Raw genomic sequence first — 24,266 nt, forward strand, 5'->3', positions numbered from 1 at the left:
GTTGAATTTAAGTTACATTGCAACTAATTCAATATTAAGCACACAGTCTACTAATATTCAAATAGACCATCAAAGTAAAGTGTTACCAATAAAAAACTAATAAAAATGATTAAAAACACTTTATAACATGTATTAAAACAGTTTATAAAAGAACGAAAAAGAAAAGAAAGACACAACAGTGTGATCTGCCGAATGCAGCACAGTGCTCATTCAGTAAAGGCACAGTTAAACAGATGTGTTTTCAGTCTTTGTTTGAATGTGCCTAATGCTGGCGTACATCTGATAATTTCTGGAAGCTGATTCCAGCAATGAGGGCCATAGTAGCTGAAAGCCGATTCACCCTGCTTTGACTGAACTCTTGGAATTTCTAGTTTATGCGATCCTAAAGATCTGAGTGATCGGTTTGTACACAGTGAGCATATCTGTAATGTATTGAGGTCCTAGGCCATTTAGTGATTTACAGAAAAATATAAATACTTTAAAATTTATTCTGAATGTAACTGGGAGCCAGTGTAAAGACCTGTAGTCAGAATCCTGGCCGCAGCGTTCTGGATTAGCAGTAACTGTCTGACTGTTTTTTTGGGAAGGCCCGTGAGGAGCCCATTACAGTAATCCACCCTGCTGCTGATGAAAGCATGAACAAGTTTCTCTAAGTCTTCACTGGAAACAAAGCATCTAATTCTTGCAGTGTTTTTGAGATGATAGTATGCTGATTTACTAACTGCTTTGACATGACTATTGAAACTCAGAGTCACACCAAGATTCTTGACCTTATTTTTTGTTGTTTGACCTTTAGAGCCAAGGTACGCATTAACCTTGAGAACCTCTCAGATTTGGGAATCTCTGTTCCCAAATGCAATGACTTCAGTTTTCTCTTAGTTTAACTGAAGAAAGTTTTGGCACATCCAGCAGTTAATTTCATTTCAATTAAGGTCCTTTTTGCCTCCATTTTTAATATCGACGTACTACTGGGCACACATACTGTTTTTCACCAAATCTATTGTATGGATTCAAATGCAAAGCTAATTAAAGGAAGTGGTTTGCTTATCCCCCGATGATGGTTAGGTTTTGGGGTGGAGTTGAGTGCCACGCCTCCTGTTTAAAATCGTACGTTTTCATAACTGAACTCATACAAATGCGTACGAATTAGCCACTTAACTGACAAAACGTAGTTACATTTCCTTATAAGATCAGCCTGCTTTGACTGCTGTTTCTCGATAAATGTAACATTATGGAGCAGGATGATGCTGACAGCTTTTGTTCCTTTTCACATTAATGATGGACATGCACATTACATGGACCTGCTACAGACAAATAAATGATTGTTTTGTGCAGTTCTTTGCACAACACCAAATAAAAACAACAAAATTACTTATTGGTGTCTGCGATTTGTAATCAAATAAGTTATGCCTCAACTACCTGTCTTCCAATGATTGTTTTGGGAGCTTACATTGTATGGTGTTGTACTTGTGCTTCAGAGTGCACCTTTGAAACATGGTTCAATAAAAGCAATGTGAAATCAAAGTAAAACTATCTGGCTGCTTTTAAAAAAACATTTCGATTTGGGTTTAAGTAAGAATTTAGTTTAGTGGTTTGCTGGTGCGATTTGAAATTACAAGAAGGACTTGTATCTGAAGCATACAGTAGTCTGCATTTGAAGTGGATCATCATCTTTCATAAGCTGTCCAAAAAAGTTGTCATTAAAGTTGTTCTAAAACTATTGAACAACACCCATTCTTGTCCCAGGACAACTTTTAACAAAGTCTTTGATTCACTTCACATGTTGGCTACTGTTGAACAAAACATACCCAAAGTAATATTCCAGATTGCAAAAAAATAAAACAAATAAATAAAATTAAAAAATAAAATTACACAGCCCCTTTTAGTGAATTTCTCATCTGAATGTTCCACAATAAATGTAACATGAGCAACAGTGTTAGGTAAGTTACTAAAAAGTAATCAATTACAAAAGTAATCAATTACAAAATACTGACAACTACTGCAAAAGTGTAATCTGACTACATTACCATATACTTTGAAAAGTAATCAGATTACTAATTATTTTACTTTGAAGTTACTTTTAATACATAAAATATACCTATAAAAATACAAAATACACCGCAGCTGTTTAAGTAATTTAATATTCACTGAAAAACATTTTTCAATGACTTTAAGAGATAGTTTGTCCAAAACTTAAAATTCTCACCACAATCATTCACTTGTTTCAAACATGTTCAGGACATGAGGAAAAAGAACAGCAGTGATTGGGTGTTATGTGTTTGTCTGAGGTAATTAGTCTACAAAACAATACAAAGTATGAAGCTGATTGGTCAGTTCTTGTTCCTTGACTGGCGGTTTTCAACTGGGGCACCTGGAAAACGCATGCACACGCAATATGCACTCCTGATCCTGCACAAAAATCCAATGGCTATATGCACACAGACTTTTAATTTAGAAGGTCCAATTCCATTTCTACCCCTGTTAGAAGGTCCAATTCCATTTCTACCCCTTAGCCCTTCCCCTTACCCCTCTCACTCACGCTCTCACTCACCACAGTGGAGATTTGTTTGTATCGTTATTTCGTTTTAGTCGTTTGAGATGCAGTGACACGCATTCAAATATTTCACCGAACAGATCAGCCACTTTTGACACTCATAAACAATCATAAAGTCCTTGTGCTGAAGGAATTAGGAGATTTGCTAAAGGTGCAGCTGTCGTGGAGTGAGGGGTTTGCGTCTTTAATAGTCTACAATAGTTTGCAGTCATTAAACAGGAAGAATTATTAATAATAAATTCATATGAAACAGTCCCTTAAAGGTCACGTCTCGTCTTTAGTTTCAGGCTCAGTCGCACGTGAACCCAAGTGAACATGAGCCCAAGTGAACTGCACTCTGGCACACCTCTTCCAACCGGGCCAGGTTCAGCCAACTGAACTGCGCCTGGGCACAATTCGGTTAGTATAATGTGAGTGTGCCCTAAGTCTATTAAACTGAATGTATTGTAAGTGCATTACATCAATGATACTGTAAAAACAACCTTGTGAAATTTAAAATAGTTAAGACCACAAGACATTAAGTTAAGACCAGTTAAGACATTAAGCTTTCACCGGAAGTTTATCGTTGGCTTTAAAACTCTAGCTGTACATAAAGCCAATTAACCTGTTTAGGCTGAGTTGGGCCACCTTGTTTTTGGGCACCGATGTCCTCCTTGGTGACAAGTATTGTTATAGAATGCGTTCTGTTTAACTGCTTGAACAAGTTGCTGGTCGAGTTGGTCGAATAGTCAAACGTTCATTAGTGACTGGACATAGACTACATTTCACAGCAATGTTTTTGTAATGTTTATATTTACACTTGAAGAAGCAACCACTCTCTTCAGCAGCAATTTCAGCTTGCATTCTCTAGCAATTTAAAAGTTAATGCTTATTAACTGGCATTGCAGCGGAAAACTGCATTGATTTAAAAAGATTGATTTTTTTCTAAAAACTATATTTGTAACGTAAGAAACGCAAATACATTGACTTTAGTAACTGTATTCAAATTACACAAATTTAAAATGCAATTCGATACATTACTGCGTTCTTCAAAAAAATAATTATAATACAGTAGTGCGTTACTGTGGAACTCGTTACACCCAACCCTGCTGAGAAACAAATACATTTTTTTAAACAAAAATGTAGGCTGGATTGTCTTTTTCCATCTACAGTATCTTTTTTAATGGACAGATTTACACTTTCACCTGTGTTACAACTCACTTTGCTCTCCCGCTTTATCACATTTTAACACAAAACCCACTTGTTATTGGTTATTGTTATACATTTATCACTGAAACTTTCAAATTACTGAAAAAAAGAAAAGAATAGAAAGAATACAGATGAATAAAAATTGGGAAATGTTTATGATATCGCTTTACAGAAATGCTGCATGGGGAAAAATTACCTTCCTCCTAATTCTCCAAGTGTCTCCTCAAATGACACCAAGGTTTCTTATGAAATCTAAACCAACGGCAATGTCTGTTATTGCTATCTACCCACTAGACTCTTCTATTGCTGCGATCATGGTGCAGTTGGGAAATAAACTGCCAGACATTGGAAAACAGCAAGCGGAAGAGAGTGGAGAATCGATCCCTTTATTTTTTGTTGTTGTTTTCAGACGTCCAATAGCACAGAGAGAAACATAGTGTGGAATGCTGATGGCATCTGTCATTGCGGACACCGGTGTGACACAAGGGCCGACGTGGGGTCATACTCGTGGGGGATTGTCATTTTAATAGACAAGCATTCCTTGTCTGTTGTGGATCATTTACTAGGGCAAAGAGCAGCAGTTACTGCAGTAGGGGAAATGACGATGGCGCGCAGTGCCTGTGACAGCTTGAGGATGGCGGGTGGAAGCTGTCCTGTTTGATCTGTCAAACCTGCATGATGGAACACACTTCGCAAATACCAGCTGCTCTTTCGCAAGATTACACGCACCTGGGGGCACTTCCGCGTCCTCTTAATGCGTGTTGTGACATGGAGCTGTTGACGTCCCATCGTGATTGACTGAAGTGATGAGCAATCATCTCATGAGCCAGTGTTTAACAACAACCCTTAAGCCTGAGGAGACCCAGTAACCTTCTTCTGACCGATTTCAACTTTCATGAGATGGGAAATTAAGTGCTATCATAATTGGTTGTCTCTTAGAAGTGCTAATTTTGTGAGGGTATACTTGAGATGGATTTTTTTTTAAATCATCAATGTTTTACTAATTAAAACATTTTTTACAAGATATCTGCACTGCTCAGCTCACCACTTCTAGCCTAAAACTGAACTGCTTGTTTTAACACTGGAGCTTACAGTTTTTTGGTCTTATTTTTTAAGGTAAAATTCTCAATTTTAGGTCAATAAACTACTAAGTTGCTGCTTATTCATACTCATTAAAGTAGTAGTTGGTTTATGTATTGAGTTGGATTAGGGATGTAGAATATGTACTTTATAAATACTAAAAATGTAATAAGCCACTAGTTAATAAAGAGAATCGCTATACTATTGTATAGGAAAAACGTTAGCCATAGAAGACCCATAGCGGTCATTCAGACTGTTCACATAAGATGTCATATTGTTACATCATGCAGCTGCCAGAATTTTGACCAGAACCCGGAAATCAGAGCACATCACACCTGTCCTTAGGTCTTTACACTGGCTCCCAGTTACATTCAGAATAGATTTTATGGTATTATTACTTGTCTATAAATCACCAAATGGCCTAGGACCTCAATACATCACAGATATGCTCACCGAATACAAACCTAATAGATCACTCTGATCTATAGGATCAAATAAATTGAAAATTCTAAGGGTTCTGTCAAAGCAGGGTGAATCCGCTGCTGGAATCAGCTCCCAGAAATGATCAGCTGTGCTCCAGCATTAGGCACATTCAAATAAAGACTGAAAACACATTTGTTTAGCTGTGCCTCACAGATCACACTATTATGTCTTTCTTTTCTTTTTCATATGTTTAAAACCTGTTTAACAAAATTTTTTCATGTGTTTTTATCTGTTTTAATAATTTTTTGATATAGATTTTTTTCTTATATGTTTATGTAAAACACTTTGAATTGTTGTGTATGAAATGCGCTATATAAATAAACGTTCATTTCCTTGTCTAATATAGCTGATAATTGTGTACAGGTTACTTGACAGCCCATACCTCTCTTTGTCCAAACAGCGTCCAAAAAGACATGTTGTTTTGAAAGACATGTCTGAAGTAAAGTCATGTTTTGGTTAATTGAAAGTTGCTACTATATATATATATATATATATATATATATATATATATATATATATATATATATATATATATATATCTGCTTTTCTACTATTTTATCTCGAAAGTCTTTTGAAAGCAGGTGTTTTCACAGGGTATGATGGTTTTCTTTAGGCACTGTATTAATATACAGAGTTTAACTTATTATTTTAATCAGTTTGACTGATTAATTGAGATGACTAAAAAAGATTCAACAGAAAAAAAGGCTGCAGATATTTTTTGTGTACATTTTGGGTGCCTGAAAATGCTAATGTTTATTTAGAACAATACTATTTTGTGAAAGCGTTGACACTAAACTGAAAAGGCATTCGTTTTATAGTTATGCTTGGTAACCAAATGATTGTCCACTACAGGACAATGTCTATGCGTGTGTCTGGTGTTTCTTACACCATGGCATGGCCAACTTTTGGTCTAGTAAAATTGCAGCAAATTTTACACACACATAAAAAAAATATGCTGAAAATTTCAGCTCAAGTCTTTTTCGAACCAAACAACTTTCTGTTGGTAAATGCAGCAATATTTTTGTGACCAACATGAAAATGAGTGAAACCGGGCCTGGGGAAAATGTTTAGCATTGCATAAAATCTTTTGCTAAATTTTGCCTTGAAATATCTGCTAAAAAAGGTTCATGCTGAAATCCCTGTTATTTGACCACTGTTTCATGAAACTGATCTGTGGTCCTCACTGCACTTCTCATGATCTCTGTGGTTTGGGTGATAAAGTAATTGTCCACATCAGAGAGACTCATTGTATGGCTGGAGCTAGACAGGGGATAGACAGCGGCATAATGCACTGCTCATTAGAGGTGTTTGACCTGGTTATGTATATTCAGAGCAAAGTGTACTGATCAGACAGAAACCCTTAGGTAGTCACTGTGGACACCCCCCCCCCGCCACCAAATAGATGCTCATGAATAAACGTACATTTTGCCTGAGGCGGTAACCATAGCAACAGCTTGAACACGTTTAATAGGGTCACACTGGGCATCAGACCTTCAAATCGTAAGTATTGCTTTGTGTATGACATTATTAAAAGGTTTATATATCAAATAAAAGTTTATCTATTTACAATGTTAGTTAGTTATCGATCTGAATGAAGAAACAGGCAACGTTATACTGATTAATGTTAGTGTGGGAAAAGCATCATGCAGAGGAAAATTATTTCAGATTGTTATTTGGAATGGGTGTCACAGTGGCGCAGTGGGTAGCACGATCGCCTCACAGCAAGAAGGTCACTGGTTTGAGCCTCAGCTGGGTCAGTTTTCATTTATGTTTGGAGCTTGCATGTTCTCCCCGTGTTTGTGTAGGTTTCCTCCGGGTGCTCCAGTTTCCCCCACAGTCCAAACACGTGCTAGAGGGCAATTGGGTAAACTAAATTGGCTGTAGTGTATGTGTGTGAATGCAAGAGTGTATGGATGTTTTCCAGTGTTGGGTTGCAGCTGGAAGGGCATCCGCTGCGTAAAAACGTGTGCTGGATAAGTTGGCGGTTCATTCTGCTGTGGTGACCCCCGATTACCAAAGGTACTAAGCCCAAAAGAAAATGAATTAATGAATAATTTTGTCTAAAAACAAATAATTAGATCCAGTTTTATCTGGAATACATCCCAGACCACCTTTTAAGTTGTCCAATCGATCAGATTTATATCTGATCAGAATAAAACAAATGAAGTGAACGGGTATAAAAAGCCTCAAAAACACAGATGTGATAGGATGGCTGAGGACTCCGCTTGGTGTTAAAGATTTAAACGTTACTGCTCATAGGTTATGTAATATAATGTAATGTGTATTTATATAGCGCATTTATCGTGTATGGACATACACCCAAAGTGCTTCACAGTCATGAGTCAGGTCTCTCCACACCACCACCAGTGTGCAGCACCCACTTGGATGATGCAACAGCAGCCACAGGACAACGGCAGCAGCGCGCTCACCACACACCAGCTATTGGTGGAATGGAGAGACAGTGATACAGCCAATTCAGTGGATGGGGATGATTGGGAGAAGTGTCATGGGATTTTTAATGACTACAGAGAGTCACCTCGGTTTATCGTCTCATCCGAAAGACGGCACCCACTGACAGTATAGTGTCCCCTTCACTTTTACTGGGGCTATGACAGAGCACAGGTTAAGCGCCACTGCTGGCCTTACAAACATCACTTCCAACAACAACCTAGTTTTCCCATGTGGTCTCCCATCCAGGTACTGGCCAGGCTCAGCCCTGCTTAGCTTCAATGAGTAACCGGTCTGGGCTGCAGGGTGATATGGCTATGGCTGTCACATTATTGTGACTTTATAGCTCCATGGGATTCAAATTACTGGCCATAGTTATTTAACCCTATAGAGCTGCACGCATTACATATGATACTCAACTCAAGACCTATATAAAATCAACTTGATCAATACTTTGTTAAAAAATCTGTTGTATATTATTTGATAAAAGGTAACAGGTAAAAACAAAGTGAAACACTACCTAAAATGTTCTCTATTGTCAAAATGTCAAGGGAATTTTTTTGTCATTAAAATTAACTTGTTGTAAGCAAAAAGTTGGACAAACACCTGATGTATCAAATGTGATACAAAATAAATATCATGGAAAAAAATGTATATGGCAAAACAAAAATAATAAATAGTTTGCTAGGTAGTTTAATAAACATCTGTTTTGAAAACCTTTTTTTTTTTTTTTTGAAAAATTACAAATTTTGGAAATTTTGGCTATGAGCATGCATGTTTTACAGCATTGATTTGAGTTTGGTAAAAAAAAAAATAGAAAATGCAGTCATTCACTGTTAGTTCACGTTAAGTCTCAATGCATTAACTGATGATAACAAGCATGGATCTGGATTTTAATAGAACATTAGTAAAATATTGATAGTATTATTTATTATTGGTTTATGTAAGGAAATACACTACCTATCATTAAGTGATGTAACCTTATTGTAAAATGTGACCAAAATAATAATAAAAAAGACATTTAACTGGTTTTCTCAGGTTGACAATAAGATTTAATGTTTTGGTTTTTTTTTTTTAAATAAAAAAGTCACATTCTTCAAAAGGGTTCCCCTTTTAAAAATGTCAAGCTATTTTTGCTGAGCCTGCACTGCTAAGAGCTCTGAACTACCACAAACTAAGAAACCACACATTACATCAACAAAGGGTGGTCTCTGAAGAGGATCATTGGAGCTTATGGCAACATTTAGACAGGTCTGAACCGGAATTACCTTTAAAATCACACAAGAAAATAGACCCCATTGAATTCACAAACTGGCGAGGACAAGACTTATAGAAGTAGAGATGTGAGACTGAGACAAGACAGAGTGTAGGTGACAGAGTTAGATTTCAGTTCCTGCCGGAGCAATAATGTGTGAAGCAGCTTCTGACATATTAAGTGCGAGCGGTGGGGTGAAGAGTAGAACAGCATGTGGGAAATGTAATTTGCGCTGCTTTAATGCACGTGTTGGACAGGTTGGTCTGTGTTACAACATATGATAAAAGAAACCCTCGCATGAGCTTATGTTGTGGCAGTTGCACTTGCTCTACAAACAAGTGTGTTCATGGCTACATATAAAAAAGGATAATATCAGTTTACATCAAGGAGCACAAGATGATGTTTTTAATGTCTAAAAATCAATGGAAGTGAATGAGACTAGAAGTTTGGAGCCAAAAAGAATCCAATGACTGCGCCCACTCGTATATGAAGAATAAGGTCAATAAACCAACTTAATATAGTACAAGCAAGCCATGCATGTCATTACACAACTTCATGTCCCTGTAAACCACATAAACCTGCAGACACACACTCACTGTCAGTGTTTAGACACAAGAGCTGAATTACTGCTACATCTGGCTCAGACTGTGATGGTGATGATGATGGCAGTAAATTGTGAGGGAAAAGCATGCTGTTAAAAATGCCATGAAATCAGACTAGGGGGTTTGCAGTGTGTTGTCAGCCTGTGTTAGCTTTCTATCTACAAGTGCAGAGAGCTAATGTTGGTAACACCTTAATTGTAATGACAATAACAATGAACAATGTAGTTGTTAGTGTATTTTTATTTAGTTAGTTTTTTGTTCTTAGGTTTGTTACCATTAGTTGAAGAGGCTATGTTCGGTTTTTCATGGGTTAATCATTTTTAACAGTGTAGTTAACAGCTTTATTAGCTTTATTTTAAGCAATAACTGCTTTAACAGTAATAATTTATATCTTTCCACTCTTTCTGTTCTGAAGTTCTGAAAACATGGAATATTTATATTAACTAGTTGACATTTTCTGCAAATAAATAGTCAAAATGCAAATTTTCAAATTTTATTTTTCAATGAAATGTTACCAGTTTATGAAAAAAATATATATATATGTAAAATAAAAACTAAATTTTAACATAGGCTCATTCTGATAGCATAGTCCTATATACATTTCTGGATATTGCAAATTATGTAGCCAGATGAACGTATGGCTGCACTTCACCGTTCCTTTTCGTGCTTAGCAGCTGACCACTTACCTCTGTGTAGACAGCTTTTCCGTTTGCTTTCCAGGTCAGCTTTTCCAGTTGACCATGACAAGGGGGTTTGAGTTTGGCAAAGAACGGTTGCAGAAAGCAAGTAAAACAAAAACAGAAGGCAAAAGACAAGTAAATAACAGAATAAGAATGTGGTAGCATGGTAAAAATCAGGCTGCCGTGAGGGCTTTTCTTTTTCTCAATTTAATTGAATTGAAAATTTTTCTGGATTCCTTTATAAAACACTGTCGGTTGGGTTTAGAGAAACGGGTGGGCACTAGTCGATCGGTGCTTTTTAAAACAAATCGGTTTGGTTTAGGGAAGGGAGTGGGTGGGAGCATTGGTCGGTTGGCTAGTCAGTCAGTCAACAGTGACCTCTGGTGAATTTACGCAAAAGAGCAGGCGCGAATGGCACTTGCGAGAGAAATTTGAGATCATACACAGCAGCCTCTGGTGGATTCGCAAAAACAAAAACTCCAAAAAAGCATAGCTTCTGGGATGTATTTGGCAGTCTCCAGCGACATATATAGAGTTACATAATCAGAATGAGCCTGGGTTGCAAAATTTGTACCTATTAATGGACCAGTTTGATAAATATGTTAATTTGGACTTATAATTTAAAAGCAAGTGTCCTATTTGAGAATCCTAAAAATCCTAACCATATAACTATTAAGCAACACAACTGTTTAACAACATTTCTAATAATTTGTAATAATCTTGACCATTAAATCAGCATGTGTCAATGTAGGTTGTAAATGAGCTGAAAATTAAAGTACTTTTCATGATGGACCATATATATATATATGTTTAAATATATTAAATTAAACATTTAACAATTTAACAATATTAAATTCATTCATTCAGGCTTAGTCTCTTTATTAATCAGGGGTTGACACAGTGAAATGAACGGACAACGTATCACAGTAACAATACATTTTAGGATATAGTAATTAAACTCTTTACCTTACTGAGGGATATTGTACACTGAGTTATTCTGTATTCACATTCTCAGTTTCATTTGATAACTAAAACAGTTGATCTAAAACAAAGTTTAGTAAAAGTGAGGTTAGGTAAAAGTTTACCTCAGACTGATTACCTGATCTAGCTACAAGCATAACACTCAGTGCTTTTCTTCAGTCTCTCGAACATCGCTTATGCACACTGTGTGTAAATTAACCATGCCTACTTATTTACATGTCACAGTATACACCGAAAAAAAAAAATCAATTATGGTTCACCATGATGCCATCATACCGCCCATACACTTGTCTGCATATTATCATAATGTTGTGTCTATGTAAACTAAAGGATGTAAGTTGACCAGTTACTTCTATCACTGTAGAAAATGTCCTACTGTCTAGAAATCATAACTCCTCAAATTAATATGCCCGTCTCAACTTCCTCTTTCAATAGAAAATATGTGTTCATCAATCTTTTAAAACCCTATAAGACGCATCATTGCAGGTCAGTGTTTAATTTCTCCTGGCTCAATTCTTCATCACTGTTTACTGATGCCCTTAAACACCAGTACTCTAAAGACGACTGGAGAGAAATATGAGTGTAAGTATCCTTGAGTGACCCTAAGACAGAAAGCATGTGTGCGCATACATTGCCTCAGTACTGTCATTTATCAGCAACTTTTCATGCAGCGTTTTACATGCTGCATTATGGTTTTGGCTTCCGGCCAGCAAATGTCTTAAATGTGTGTGTGTGTGTGTTCTCATCTCTGTGGTCATGTGACACTCTCAAGGGTATCTCCGGAGTTCCGACTTCTCAGTCTGATGCTGAAGTCAGCAAAGCACTGCACTGAGTTAATGGACATCAGTGTACTTTAGCCTGATTGGATAACCAGAGCGGCCCCGGGGAGGTTTTATTTATTTATTTATTTATTTTGTCACTGTTAACTCATTTGTATGGCTTTACTCTTACTGCATGTACAGTGAATATCATTACAACATGAGGGATGCTACTATGAGTAGTTTAAAAAGCTTCAAGCTTATACACTCTCAGGGGGAAATAAATGGCAAAAATTTACCTTTAGGGGTAAATCAGCTCATCTGTAGGACCCTTAAGTGTTTAAATGTGTACTGAATTTACACCCTAAAAGGTGCATATTATATCTTGAGTACCTTTTTCTGTAGCCTTAAGGTGTTTATGGAACTTTTAGTTAGGGATTAAGTACATCTAGGTGGTTATCGCAGAATACAAGTCAACAGGTTTATCAGGAGCCCAACGCGAAGGGGATTGGTGGTATATAAACCTGAAGGGCTTTATTTTACGAAAACAACCATCCTGGATGTAGTTTATCCTGCTAAGGGTTGGGTACCAAAACCCATTGCCATTATAACACCAGTACCTATGTAACCGGTATGCACCGGACCAAAGCAGCAAATTAATTTTGGTGCCAAATTTTGGTACCACTGGTTCTATGACAAAGACGCAAGAAGCATCAAGGGGTTACATCAAGGGCACACTAAATCCCGGCTCACACTGCAATTTTTTTTTTTATAATCCTGAAAGATGTCAGACTGCACAAACATGATGGTTCCTCGCAGCAAACATAAACAATCAATTTTGCACACAGCACACCTCAATAATAAAACCAGCAAGAAAAAAAAAACTGTTTTGAAATTTCCCTGCGGCCATTTGAATTGTAGCATGGAATGGATTGCATCATCAGATTCTGCTCTCCTATTGGTTCGACGCTCATCACAACTGTTGTCACGCTGCAGAAAAGTGAAATCTTCTGACACTGCCAGAACTTCATTGGAGAAAAAATCTGATCGCAACAGGCAATAAGCAGCTGTCTGTGAACATGTCAAACCAATGATCAAAGACCACAGATTTTAGCCTAGGATTTCAGGAATCTTTTAGGATTTCCCAAATTTGTTTTAGATGACAAAATCGTGGCTGAAATATCAGTGTGAGCAGAGCTTTAGGTACACTTTGTGTCATACCATCTCTAAACATTTAATTCTAAGCAACTTTGAGATACTGTCAGCGATGTTAGGTGTTTGTTTTTGTTGCTTAAGGGAACACATGCATGTAGGCAACGCCGGTTAGCGACTCCCATCAGATTCATCAACACATATGATTGCGTTCATCAAATTTGCTTCAACTGTAAGTGTTCTAAAGTATGGTTATTTTTTACCAGCAAGGATTCTGACACAGCAAAGTGAAGCAAACACTTTACAAAAGTTGAGTGCAAGGGGGGAAACACATCAAACTTAATGAAACGTGAGGGCACGTCAACTTAAAGGCAGAGAAATACACGGTCAACGTCATCTGGCACATTCTGTGACAATGTTTACATGGACACCTATAGTCAGATTTTAATATGATTAAGTACAATACTCTGATTAGGAGTCTACCATGTAAAAAGCGATATTTGATTACCTTAAAGGACCACAGACATCCCCCTCACGAAATGCAGTTTTTTTCTTTCCATTCGGCATGCGGTTTCAAATTCCATTAAAATAACACTCTTCCCCCAGTCCTAACTTCATATTCTCATCCAATACCTCAATTTGTCACCCGGCATGAACAATAAGTGAAACTGCCAAACTGCTGATAAGGTCAAAAAATTTTAATGAAACACTCGAAATTATATGAAACGTGGATAGCCTGGAGATGCGACGTTAATCAATCTATGTGCTATAACATGTAAAATGGGATCATGAAAGGAACATTCAAAAAGCAACTCATGTAAACACCTTAATCAATTAGATTACTGATGTCCATGTAAACGTAGTCACAAACCCCAACCCTAGAAAAAGGAGTTCCCTGATTTTGAAGACAGCCTTTCCACAGGTAAGTAGTAAGCAAGTGTAATGTTAATTGCATAATGCAAACCTTAAATTCAAAAACAAATGAAAAAATAAATATTAATGCAGTTCAATTAAAATGTATAAAATATGAATTGATCTATATTTAAACTTTAATTATATTGTTTAATTAAAATGATTTTTATCCACCATAAATTTGTGGTTCAGAAGTATCGGTTCAGGCACTGTTTTGGCAGCGGGACCACTTTAAAAAGTCTCGATTTAGGACTGATATCGAAATAATTCCAAACTATTTCCAACCTCCTCATTACATGGCTTCTTTCTACAAAACATAAACTATTACATCAGAACAATATTTTGAGTCTAACTTTTATCAATTATTTAATTAAACGTAATGCTGACAGAAGCATTCGCTAAACTGCACATTATTTAATCTCAATATGGCTCCAAAAAGTGTAAAATGCGAAACTGACAGAAATGGAACTGGCTGAATGAAGCATACACTAAGCTACATTCACAAGACAATGCCAAACAGTCAAAAACAGCAGTGCCACAGACAAGCTTGTAAATATGAATGTGGATGTATGTATATGGATGTCAACATTCTGTATGCACTAACAATCAAGATGATTTGAAGTTCTCAAATAACAGAGCCTGCTATTTGGCAGTTGTTATTTTGGAAATGCATATCTTGGAATTAGGCATGTGATCAGCCAAGGACAAAAAGGAAGACGAGACCCCCCCCCACCCCCAAAAAAAAAAAATTTACTTTAATTTTTTGTTTTATCAGTTTAAATGTTTAGCTGTTTAATAGTGACCTGAGTAATATTTAATAGGTTTATACTTTGTACTTCAATGTTGGGACAGATCCACACACTGCCGATAGATGGCGCCACTAACTCAGTTAGTTTTCTTGTGTCCACAGAATATAACTTTCCTTGTAATTTAGTCGACTCTTTATTCCAATGTGATAAACTACTAGTCAGTCAACAATTCGAACAATTAGGTGAATTGAGTAGCCTAATATATTTTAACATTCTACCTTGAAAAATAAAAATCATAAATCGCTAATACGAGTTTATCACTTTCAATTTCCCTTTCCTTTGGCTTAGTCCCTGTTTTAATAGTTTTAAATAATTCTAAAATACATATTTTATACATATGTAATATCATCTAACCTTATGACAGTTCATGGTATTAAATTTGAGGCACTAAGCTGTGGCACTGAAGTAATGAAGACATAAGGACAGATTACTTGCATAACAAATATGCATCCTGCAGCTTTATTTATAATGTACATAGAGTGCACATGGTCGTGACATGCAAATGTAAGTGTGGAAAAAGTGCACAGCTGCGCACGCATTTAAAGTGATTCATAATCTTACATATTGTATGAAGCAGGTCATCTGCTTTGATGATGATTATTAATATTAATAATAATATAATAATAATATTATTAATAATAATAATTTTATAAATTTTACTTTTTATAGCATGCTTTTACTGTTTTTAACATGCACACAATGATTAATGCATTTCACAACAGATTTATTTTATTTATTTATTTATTTATTTATTTATTTATTGTTTTAAGATTGTTTTGCTTTGCAATTAAATATGGATTAATTTCTTTAAATCAATAAAACAGAGGCTCTATATTAATATACATACCCTCATATTGTTCACTGTCCATACGAATTGGTACGACATGAGGTATCTTTAATACAAAGTGAGAAATTTCTGTCTCTTAAAATACCTAAAAGAAATAATAATAATAATAATAATAATAATAATAATAATAATAATAATAATAATAAAAAATACAGTAATACAACACAGTTAGGAACTACAGTATGCTTCTAACTACTGGTCTCATGCTGTTCTTTGCTTTGACTTAAATCGTTATATTCAAACGATTTATTTATTTATTTATTTATTTGTTCATTCATTCATTAATTTATTTATTCATTCGGATGTTTTTAATTGTCAGATTTTGTTAAAGGAGGAACCTTTAGTTATTGAACCTGGACCACTTTTGCCTTTCAAAATTCATTAGCTTTTGTTGAATAAAGTGCATTAGGGTCATATTTCTTCTAATGTGTTGCTTTCAGTTGCTATATATTTTAATAAGCTGTCTTTTTATGAGAGTTCAGGTCAGGTTTTATGAGGACAAAGCGTGTCTCCTCCTGTTACTGTTTCTGCCGTCCTTTTATGGGAATAAAGGTGCGTTGCATTATCTTCCACCAGGGAGCTGTTTAATTGCTTACAGGCAATTACTTTTACCTCCCCTACCCACAGAAAAAAAAAATGTGTCAGGGTATAGGAAATGATCAAACAGTGTCCTGAAGATCATTCTTGTCAGATCACTGAGGTGAATTTATCTTTAAAACCAACAAGCGTTTCATCTCCTTGTATCTGCCCTTTGCGTTAACTCATGCTAATACATCACCATTTTTGCACGCAGGATATTTTTTTCAAATGATTGCACCTAGTCATTAATGCATCTGTAACAAATGGGGAGGAAAGGAGACATTAACCTAGAAGGAACATGTTAAAAACCAAGGAACTGATGCAAGACAAGGCAGGATGTGAAAGTTGTCAAATACCGCTAGCTGATTTTTGCTTTAACAGGAAACCATTGAACTTGCTTTTCTTTTGATGTTGCTTTGAATTGAGGCATAAATATGCTTTGTTCCAAAATCTAGTAAACTACCCTTCTACCACAGGCAACAATTTTGACACTCCGTGCTCTTTGATGAGATTCTGTACAGTTTGCAGTAGGGAGCAAAGCAGTGGTGGTTTTATGGTTTCTAGGACCCGCTGTAAATAAGCTTGGTCACGCTAAATTTGGAATCGTGGAATAATGGAACTGTGAAAAGTGTTTATACTCAAGCAAACCAGTGTCTAGTGATGTGTTTTAAAGCACACGCAATAATCAACTGCACAGAGCAAGACATAACTTGGAAAGTATGACTCCTTTGTGTGTGTTGCCAGATATTGGTGGAAAAAAAAACAGCACACACTCAAAACATATATTATAAATATCATGATTGACAGTTGTGATTGACATCTTTTCTAAGCAAACCGTCGGAGCATCAGGAGGAGATTGAAGTACCATGTTTGATTTTGTGTTATTTTACTATGATAAAATGAGTTCAGCAGTAAACCATACTTTCTGGCCTAAAGGGTGTGACAGATAACTGTTTATTTGGTTAAATGTGGGATTTTGTTTGCTGATACACGCCGAACGTTATCATGTCAGGGAAAACAAGTGATTGTTATCTAGCAGTAATTCTTTTATGGGTCTGAAATAATAATTAGTAAGACAAAACTAATGTTAGGACGTCTCTGATATTTTAAGTTTTGGCATGTTAATCTTCTGAATTTGTTGTTTTCGAAACCGAAGTTTTAGAAACCAAATCTTATATAACAAATAGTACTGTAAATGTTATGTATTATTTATATACATCATTTACCTTTGGCTTTTTATCTGAAAACTACTAATAAACATTAAAATGAATGTAAATTCCTCTTTGCCAGATATAATTAAGGCATTGAATAAACCAAATGTAAACAGAGGCATATAAAACATAAGAAACAATATACAAGCATTGTTGCAGCAGCTGATAAACGTCGAATGATGTAATAATAAAGTTTATTGTACAAAATATTTGATATAGTGCTGGGATATGTAAATATCCTGATGACATTTAGAAATTTTGCTGTATTTTTTTGTTAATATAAACGCACAATATTTTGGGTCCTGTTGATTGTTATTAAAAAAAAAACTCTAAAAATGTATGTATTGTTTATATGTTATTTTTTATAGTTTACAAACATTATTTCTACCCCTATAAAGACAATAAATACCTACAACCCATTATAAGAGAAATATTTTTGGTGCTCTAACTTAAGCTAGCATCTATGAAAAATCACACCGTTTTTTTTTTTTAATGAATCGTATATTATGTGTTTTTTAAATGTAAGAGCTTCTATGTATTTAGCGAACCTTTGTTACAGTGCAGATATGAGTGGTCAAATGAGAAGTTCGGGGGTATAATTTGACATACAAGTGATATCTCTCTCTCTCTCTCTCTCTCTCTCTCTCTCTCTCTATATATATATATATATATATATATATATATATATATGTGTGTGTGTGCTTTGTTTTTTTGTGTAGCATATCTCGTTTTAATAGATGTAACCAGGGCTTGACATTAACACCCGCCACACGTGGGTAGATTTCAGCTCTGGAAGGTTAGAGAGCCACTCCCACTAGCCACTTTTTAAATTGTAGTTCATCGAGGAGCAGCACGACTGACAAAAGAACTGTTCACGCGAGCAAAAGAAAGCAGTTGAATACCAAATGAGAGCATGATTACTCGCACCGTGACGTGGAGGATTTCTTCACTCACTGATGAGGTTTTAGTTTAGCGCACGGCTGATGTGATGCGCGCGAGTGCTTGCACGCTCTTGTTTTCCCCTTTTTCGAGAAAAAAACATGCCTGCAAATGTGACTTGTTCGGTTGGTTATCTTTGAAATAGACTGGACAAAAACTGATGCTTGTGCACCCACAGTCCTGCTGCTTTCAAAAGTTCCAGATTCATTTAATAATAATGTCTTTGTGTAAGAAGCAGCGGTTGCTTTCGCTTTAATCATTCTTTGAACAGATTATTAATGGGCCTAACATTACATGGGATCATCCTTTCATTATCGCACACAATATGTCTTTCACCTGCTTTCTTTTGCTCACAGTTATTTTTGTATTTATTTATGGTTTAATTATCATTCTTTACAATAACATCACTTTATAGGAGATTAACTTACCATTTATGTATAGTTAACTGGTGATGTGGGACCTTTAGCCTGGACAGACTACTGTGTATAGTTTTAGATACATGACGATAATCCTTTTTGAAATAACCTTTATTAAAAAAAAAAAAAAAGACCTGTTGAATAAAAAGTGCATGTATACAGCAGTAAATGCTTGTTTATATATATTTAAATTGGTAAAAATTTGTAGCTAAGAAATAATTAGTCATTTGTTTATTTATTTTTCAGCGTAGCCAGAGCCAGAGAAAAGTCATGTGAAATAAGAACTAATTGCAATGCGACACAATGAAATCACAACCCATTTGGTCATGCTCATTAAGCAAGGTCATACACAAAACATACAAAAAAGTAAATGAAAAAGGAGGCATGTGGACATAACACAAGATCTAAATCAAGTAATTTTAGCATGTCAAAGTCAAACTTTCGTATATAAAATATGTTTTCCCAACAACAAAATTGTGGCTAGTGAAAATGGCGAGTGGCTATGTTGGCGAGTGGTTATGTTGAAAAACTACTAGCCACAGTGTCAAGCCCTGGATGTAACTTAGTTAAATTTGCATATAGCCCGGAATTTGAAAATTTGATTGATTTCCTTTTATTTGGTATACATTTATGTGGCCAAATGTAAATAGAACCATATTCACAAATCACATAGCTATTCAAAGAAAAACTTAACTTCTACCCCAGTTCCCACACACCTGTCTGTTGTTTTCAGATAATCCTGAACACCTTGATTAGCTGGTTCAGGTGTATTTGATTAAGGATATAGCTCCTAGAGGAGCAGACTGGCTATCCACAGTAGAGGTGTTGAGCTTATTAGTATGCTAACATCAAATTATGCCAGTTCACACTTGACGAGAGTACCACAATTTACATAGTGTGCTTGAGGGATTTTTAAGTAAATAGCTGCCTATGAAGAGTCATGAGTCACTTATCAGATTCTATTTAGTTCATGATGCTACTTTAGAAGTCAAACAATAGACACTGAGGCAGACTGTTTCAAATTGCTTTTTAAAAGATGTTCCCACACTATCTTTCACTATTTGCAACCTTTCAACACAGTATGCTGAATTTAAAGGTCTCAAGTACTTGATCACTTGTTGCCCACTATGGTGCTGATTTATTATTTAACAAGCTTATTACTGATGCTGCAATAAATTACGACCGTGTAACAAGCAGCTTATGATAGCAACAGGTATTATGTAGGGATGGGTGGGTAAGGTAGGTGTAAATTAAGACTGCTGTAATGTCACAATAATGAGTGTTAACACTGTATTGTGTACCTGGATTGGCTACATTTTACAAAGTAATGTAGAATTGCTAGCTCAGAAAAAAATTTAGGGGTTGAGGGTCTGTTCATATAAACTTTTCTGATTCACTTAAGGGTTAGCTCACCTAAAATATTTAATTAATTATTGGCGACAGCCGGTATGAACATCAGTAGAGTTTGAGAAGGTGAAAAGCAGATACAAAGATTTTTGTTGGTGTGAATGGGGTATAGACATAGGTCACTTCAGTGGTGCCATGTGTCTTCAACTGTAATTAAAAGAAGCTCTAAGAACGCCTTTGTTCCCCTTTTTTTTTCTCTTCCACATCAGGCCATCAGGGTGTGTGTTTACTACTGGCAATATGACATTGCAGTTATAGTCTGCAGTACAACATGTAACGTATTAGTTTTAGTAAAGACAAAGCCTATAATCTGATGTGGAAAACAGGCCAAGACACACAAAAGTGTTCTTGGAGCTTCAAATGATTGCAGTTAAATATGACAATATTAAAGTGTTGTAAATGTCACCATTTTTCCTCAGAAAACACTTTCCTAAAGGTGCTTTTAACTTGACAGTTTCATTAGATGTTGGTAACAACCAAATAAATCTATTTGTGCAAAGAAAACAAAACTAGATCAAATGAAATGATGCAGAGAAAAAGTATTAAACACATGAAGAAAGGGAGGTGTAGAAAGGCAGTGAAAGCCCAGACTGCAGCTGAACTCTCTCAGTAGTTATCTACCAAGCCTCTGCCCTTTCTCATTGTAAATTAATATTAGCTGTTTCAGTCCAACATCTACATTACCACGGAAATGAAGATGAAACCAGTGTGGACATTTCAGCAAAACAATGATCCAAAACACAGCCAAAGAAACTCTTAAATGCTTTCAGAGAAAGAAAATCAAGCTGTAGGATAGCCCAGCCATTCAGATTTCAATTTTTTTTTTTTTTTATGTTTGTGTTGTTTGAGTTTTTACCAAAATCTGGTTCAGTTCCATGTCAACAGCTTCTTTAGAAATATTATTCCCAGGAACATATATGACTTATTTATACTTATTTCCCCCTCTGTATAAGAACTGTTTAATAACTTAAATCTGAAATTGAATTAAAATTGCGATATCAAATCAGACAATCACAATGTTCCTCAAATCACACATCCGAAAAATAAATTGTGATCTTGCTACACACTGAGCACATCCATAAAAGTGATGCAGAACATGACAAAATAAGATTAAAGTCTCAATGAACCAAACCACCTATTCAGTGTGGACTTACGGTCCAGAAAACACAGTTTTAGCCTAAAGTGTAGTGGAATGCACCTTCAGTGAAATGTGAAAAAAGCTATTCTACTGCCAAGATGGCGCATTCAAATTGGTTCCGAGAGAAACCCAGGTGCAGAGAGTCTTCCAGCACAGCAGGACAAACAATGTGTTTATTGTCACCACTCACTGAGTACTCAGTTCTTTTCATACACCATAAAAAGTATTAGCAAACTGCTCTCCAGTGGCAGTTGCTTTGAAAGATCCTAGCAGGAGCAGGTCAAGGAGTGGGCAAAAAAAGGTTTAGGAGGGAACGGGGCTAACAGCTGGTGGTGACAGCTCTACTTCTCCATTATGAACAATCTGTGTGTCTTGTTCTTAGCCTCCAGCTGCTTTGTTTGCCCATGAAATGTGGATATGACCCAGCAAGCTGTGCTTGCTTATAAGCATTGGTCTCTGTTCTGCAGGGGCCAGCGGTGCAAGCAACTGCAATTTTAATGTTGCCTGATATCCCATCAACTACACATTTGTCAGCTTGCATGTATGTGGCACATGCAGAGATGGACGGAGTAGAGTGATAAGGGGGCATGTAAAATAGATAGAATAGATAAAAGGGTGTGAGGGGGATTTCTGCATATTAACCATGTGTTTTACTTGCCCCTCTATGATTTATTCATGACAGCCACTCCTCCTTCAGTGTCTGCAGAAAATGTCAGGATATTCTAGAGGACACCATACATATTACAGTGGGTTACAGGGTAGTTTACAGCAAAGAACACGCTCTTTAGCCAGCCTTTAGTCCTGAGGAGAGACATTAGCAATCACCAGAATAGCATTTTCTATTTGTGGCAATCATCCACAACTCCGATCTACTGAGATTTTTCTGCCTCAAGAGGCCAATTGATACTGTGTACCTGTAATTAACCTAAAAGGGCTGAAGCATAATGGTAGGGGTTAAGAATAACAGGTGAATGCAATTTTGTCAAGTGGCAAGTTCCAGGAACAACCTTTTTTTATTTGTATTTTTTTTTTTTTTTGAACAATCCATTCAACTAACATCGTCTTAATTCTAGCCTTAATGTTTTTCAAACTGTTCATCTGCTGCTATGGTTGCCATTGATGCTGTTTACTTGCAGCTATTTTACCCTTACCACAATAGACATCAGAATAGCAGGTAACTGTTATCTTGTCAAGATGCAAGTCCTGGATAAACTTTTTTTTTTTTTTTTCTTGGTCCTGAAAATAGCTTTTAGGCGAACCGAGTCCTACGTCTATCCCTAAATTTGAAAATGACAGTAATCTACTGACGTTCATCACTGTTCTAGTTTAGAGTTGTTCTGCCTCCAAATGTCATGGCAATTGCTGCCTCTTTCTATCTCTGATTCCATATACATCCTTCAACCAAACCATTCACTCAATTAAAAAGGAAATGGTATCCAAGCTCTTAGTCCCAGTAATTGTTTAAAAATACCATTATCTTTCCAAAAAGAACATTTCGTTAATGATGTAATGTATAAGATTTATTCACCAAAGTGCGTATGTTGTTATAAACTAGCCAAATATAACATATTTTAAAAAATGTATATGATCCCCATCAGTGTCGGACATGTTCTGGTAACACTTTAGTTTACGTCACAATTGACACTGTTAACTACTGGCTTATTACCTGCCTATTATTAAGTTCTTAACTGCTCATTATTTATAAATAAAAAGTTATAAAGTATGATTTTATTTTGCTTCCCTAATCCTACCCAAAACCTAAACCCAATTTCTACCTTACTAACTATTAATAAGCAGCTAATTAGTCATTTATTATGCTAGTAATACTAGTTAATGGTTTGTTAATTGTAGGGCTGGGCAATTAATCGAAAAGTAATCGAAATTAACATTCAGAACCTATAATCGATAAATTTTCCAGGACAATTTTGTCAATTACTTTTCCTACATGTCTTGTAACCCCGTTTTGTTAAAGTCTGAGGCTAATTTATACTTTGCAGCCACATCTGATCTCTGGTCAAATAGGACGATGGACTCATCCCTGAGCCTTACTTTGCACTACATTGGCGATGATTGGAAGCTGCGCCAGAGATGCCTTTAGATGGCATATAAAACTTGTCAGTGAACTCTGAGGGCAAAAGAATAAATAAGTAAAATAATCATGCACTTGTCAACTGCTAAAAGATTTGTAAAAACAAAGTTGGAGCGTGTCTAATATGGGGTGGAAGCTTGTTCCAGTATTTTGGGGTGATAACAGCAAAAGCCTGATCACCACTTCGCTTCTTGCCAATCATCATATAGCCCTTTTGGACTAATAAAAGTCGCATTTTCAAACTCTTCAAGATTAAAAGTTGTTAAAAGAAAGATGAAGGTCCCATAGAACAATTCAAAAGCATAAATACATGGAAAAAATAAATAAAATTTAGATACATTTTTTTTACAATTTAGTTCTGTTTCAGTGCGATTAGTGCATAGAGCTAGCATTTAAAACATAAAAATAAATGTAAGTATATTTACAACTCAATAAAATGGGATCCATAATAAATAATAAAAAAAATCTGAGATGAGCTTCTTTTTTATCAGCTTTTTTTATTGGACAGCTACTGTGGTTATGGTCAGAAAAGGGACATTTCACTGCTAAAAGTCCCAGATCTGACTGTGTCTGGAGTGTAATATAACCCACAGGGACCAATAATGGTTTGGTAGGATTTTAAATATCTAATTTTGTGTTCACAGAAACTAATACAGTCTTCTAGTTTAATTCACTCTCTCATTTCAATTCAGTAATTCTTGTCATTATTTGAATGCAAATTAAACACAATTTAATAAA

The 24,266-nt window shown here is 35.8% G+C and overlaps 1 protein-coding gene across 1 annotated transcript in view; it reads left to right on the top strand.

Annotated features, from left to right (window-relative positions):
* The window catches only part of grid1b (glutamate receptor, ionotropic, delta 1b), a 744,708-nt gene that overhangs the window by 111,907 nt on the left and 608,535 nt on the right, over window positions 1-24,266 (top strand).

This window comes from Danio aesculapii, chromosome 12 (assembly GCF_903798145.1).
Source record: "Danio aesculapii chromosome 12, fDanAes4.1, whole genome shotgun sequence".
NCBI classification, from domain to species: domain Eukaryota; kingdom Metazoa; phylum Chordata; class Actinopteri; order Cypriniformes; family Danionidae; genus Danio; species Danio aesculapii.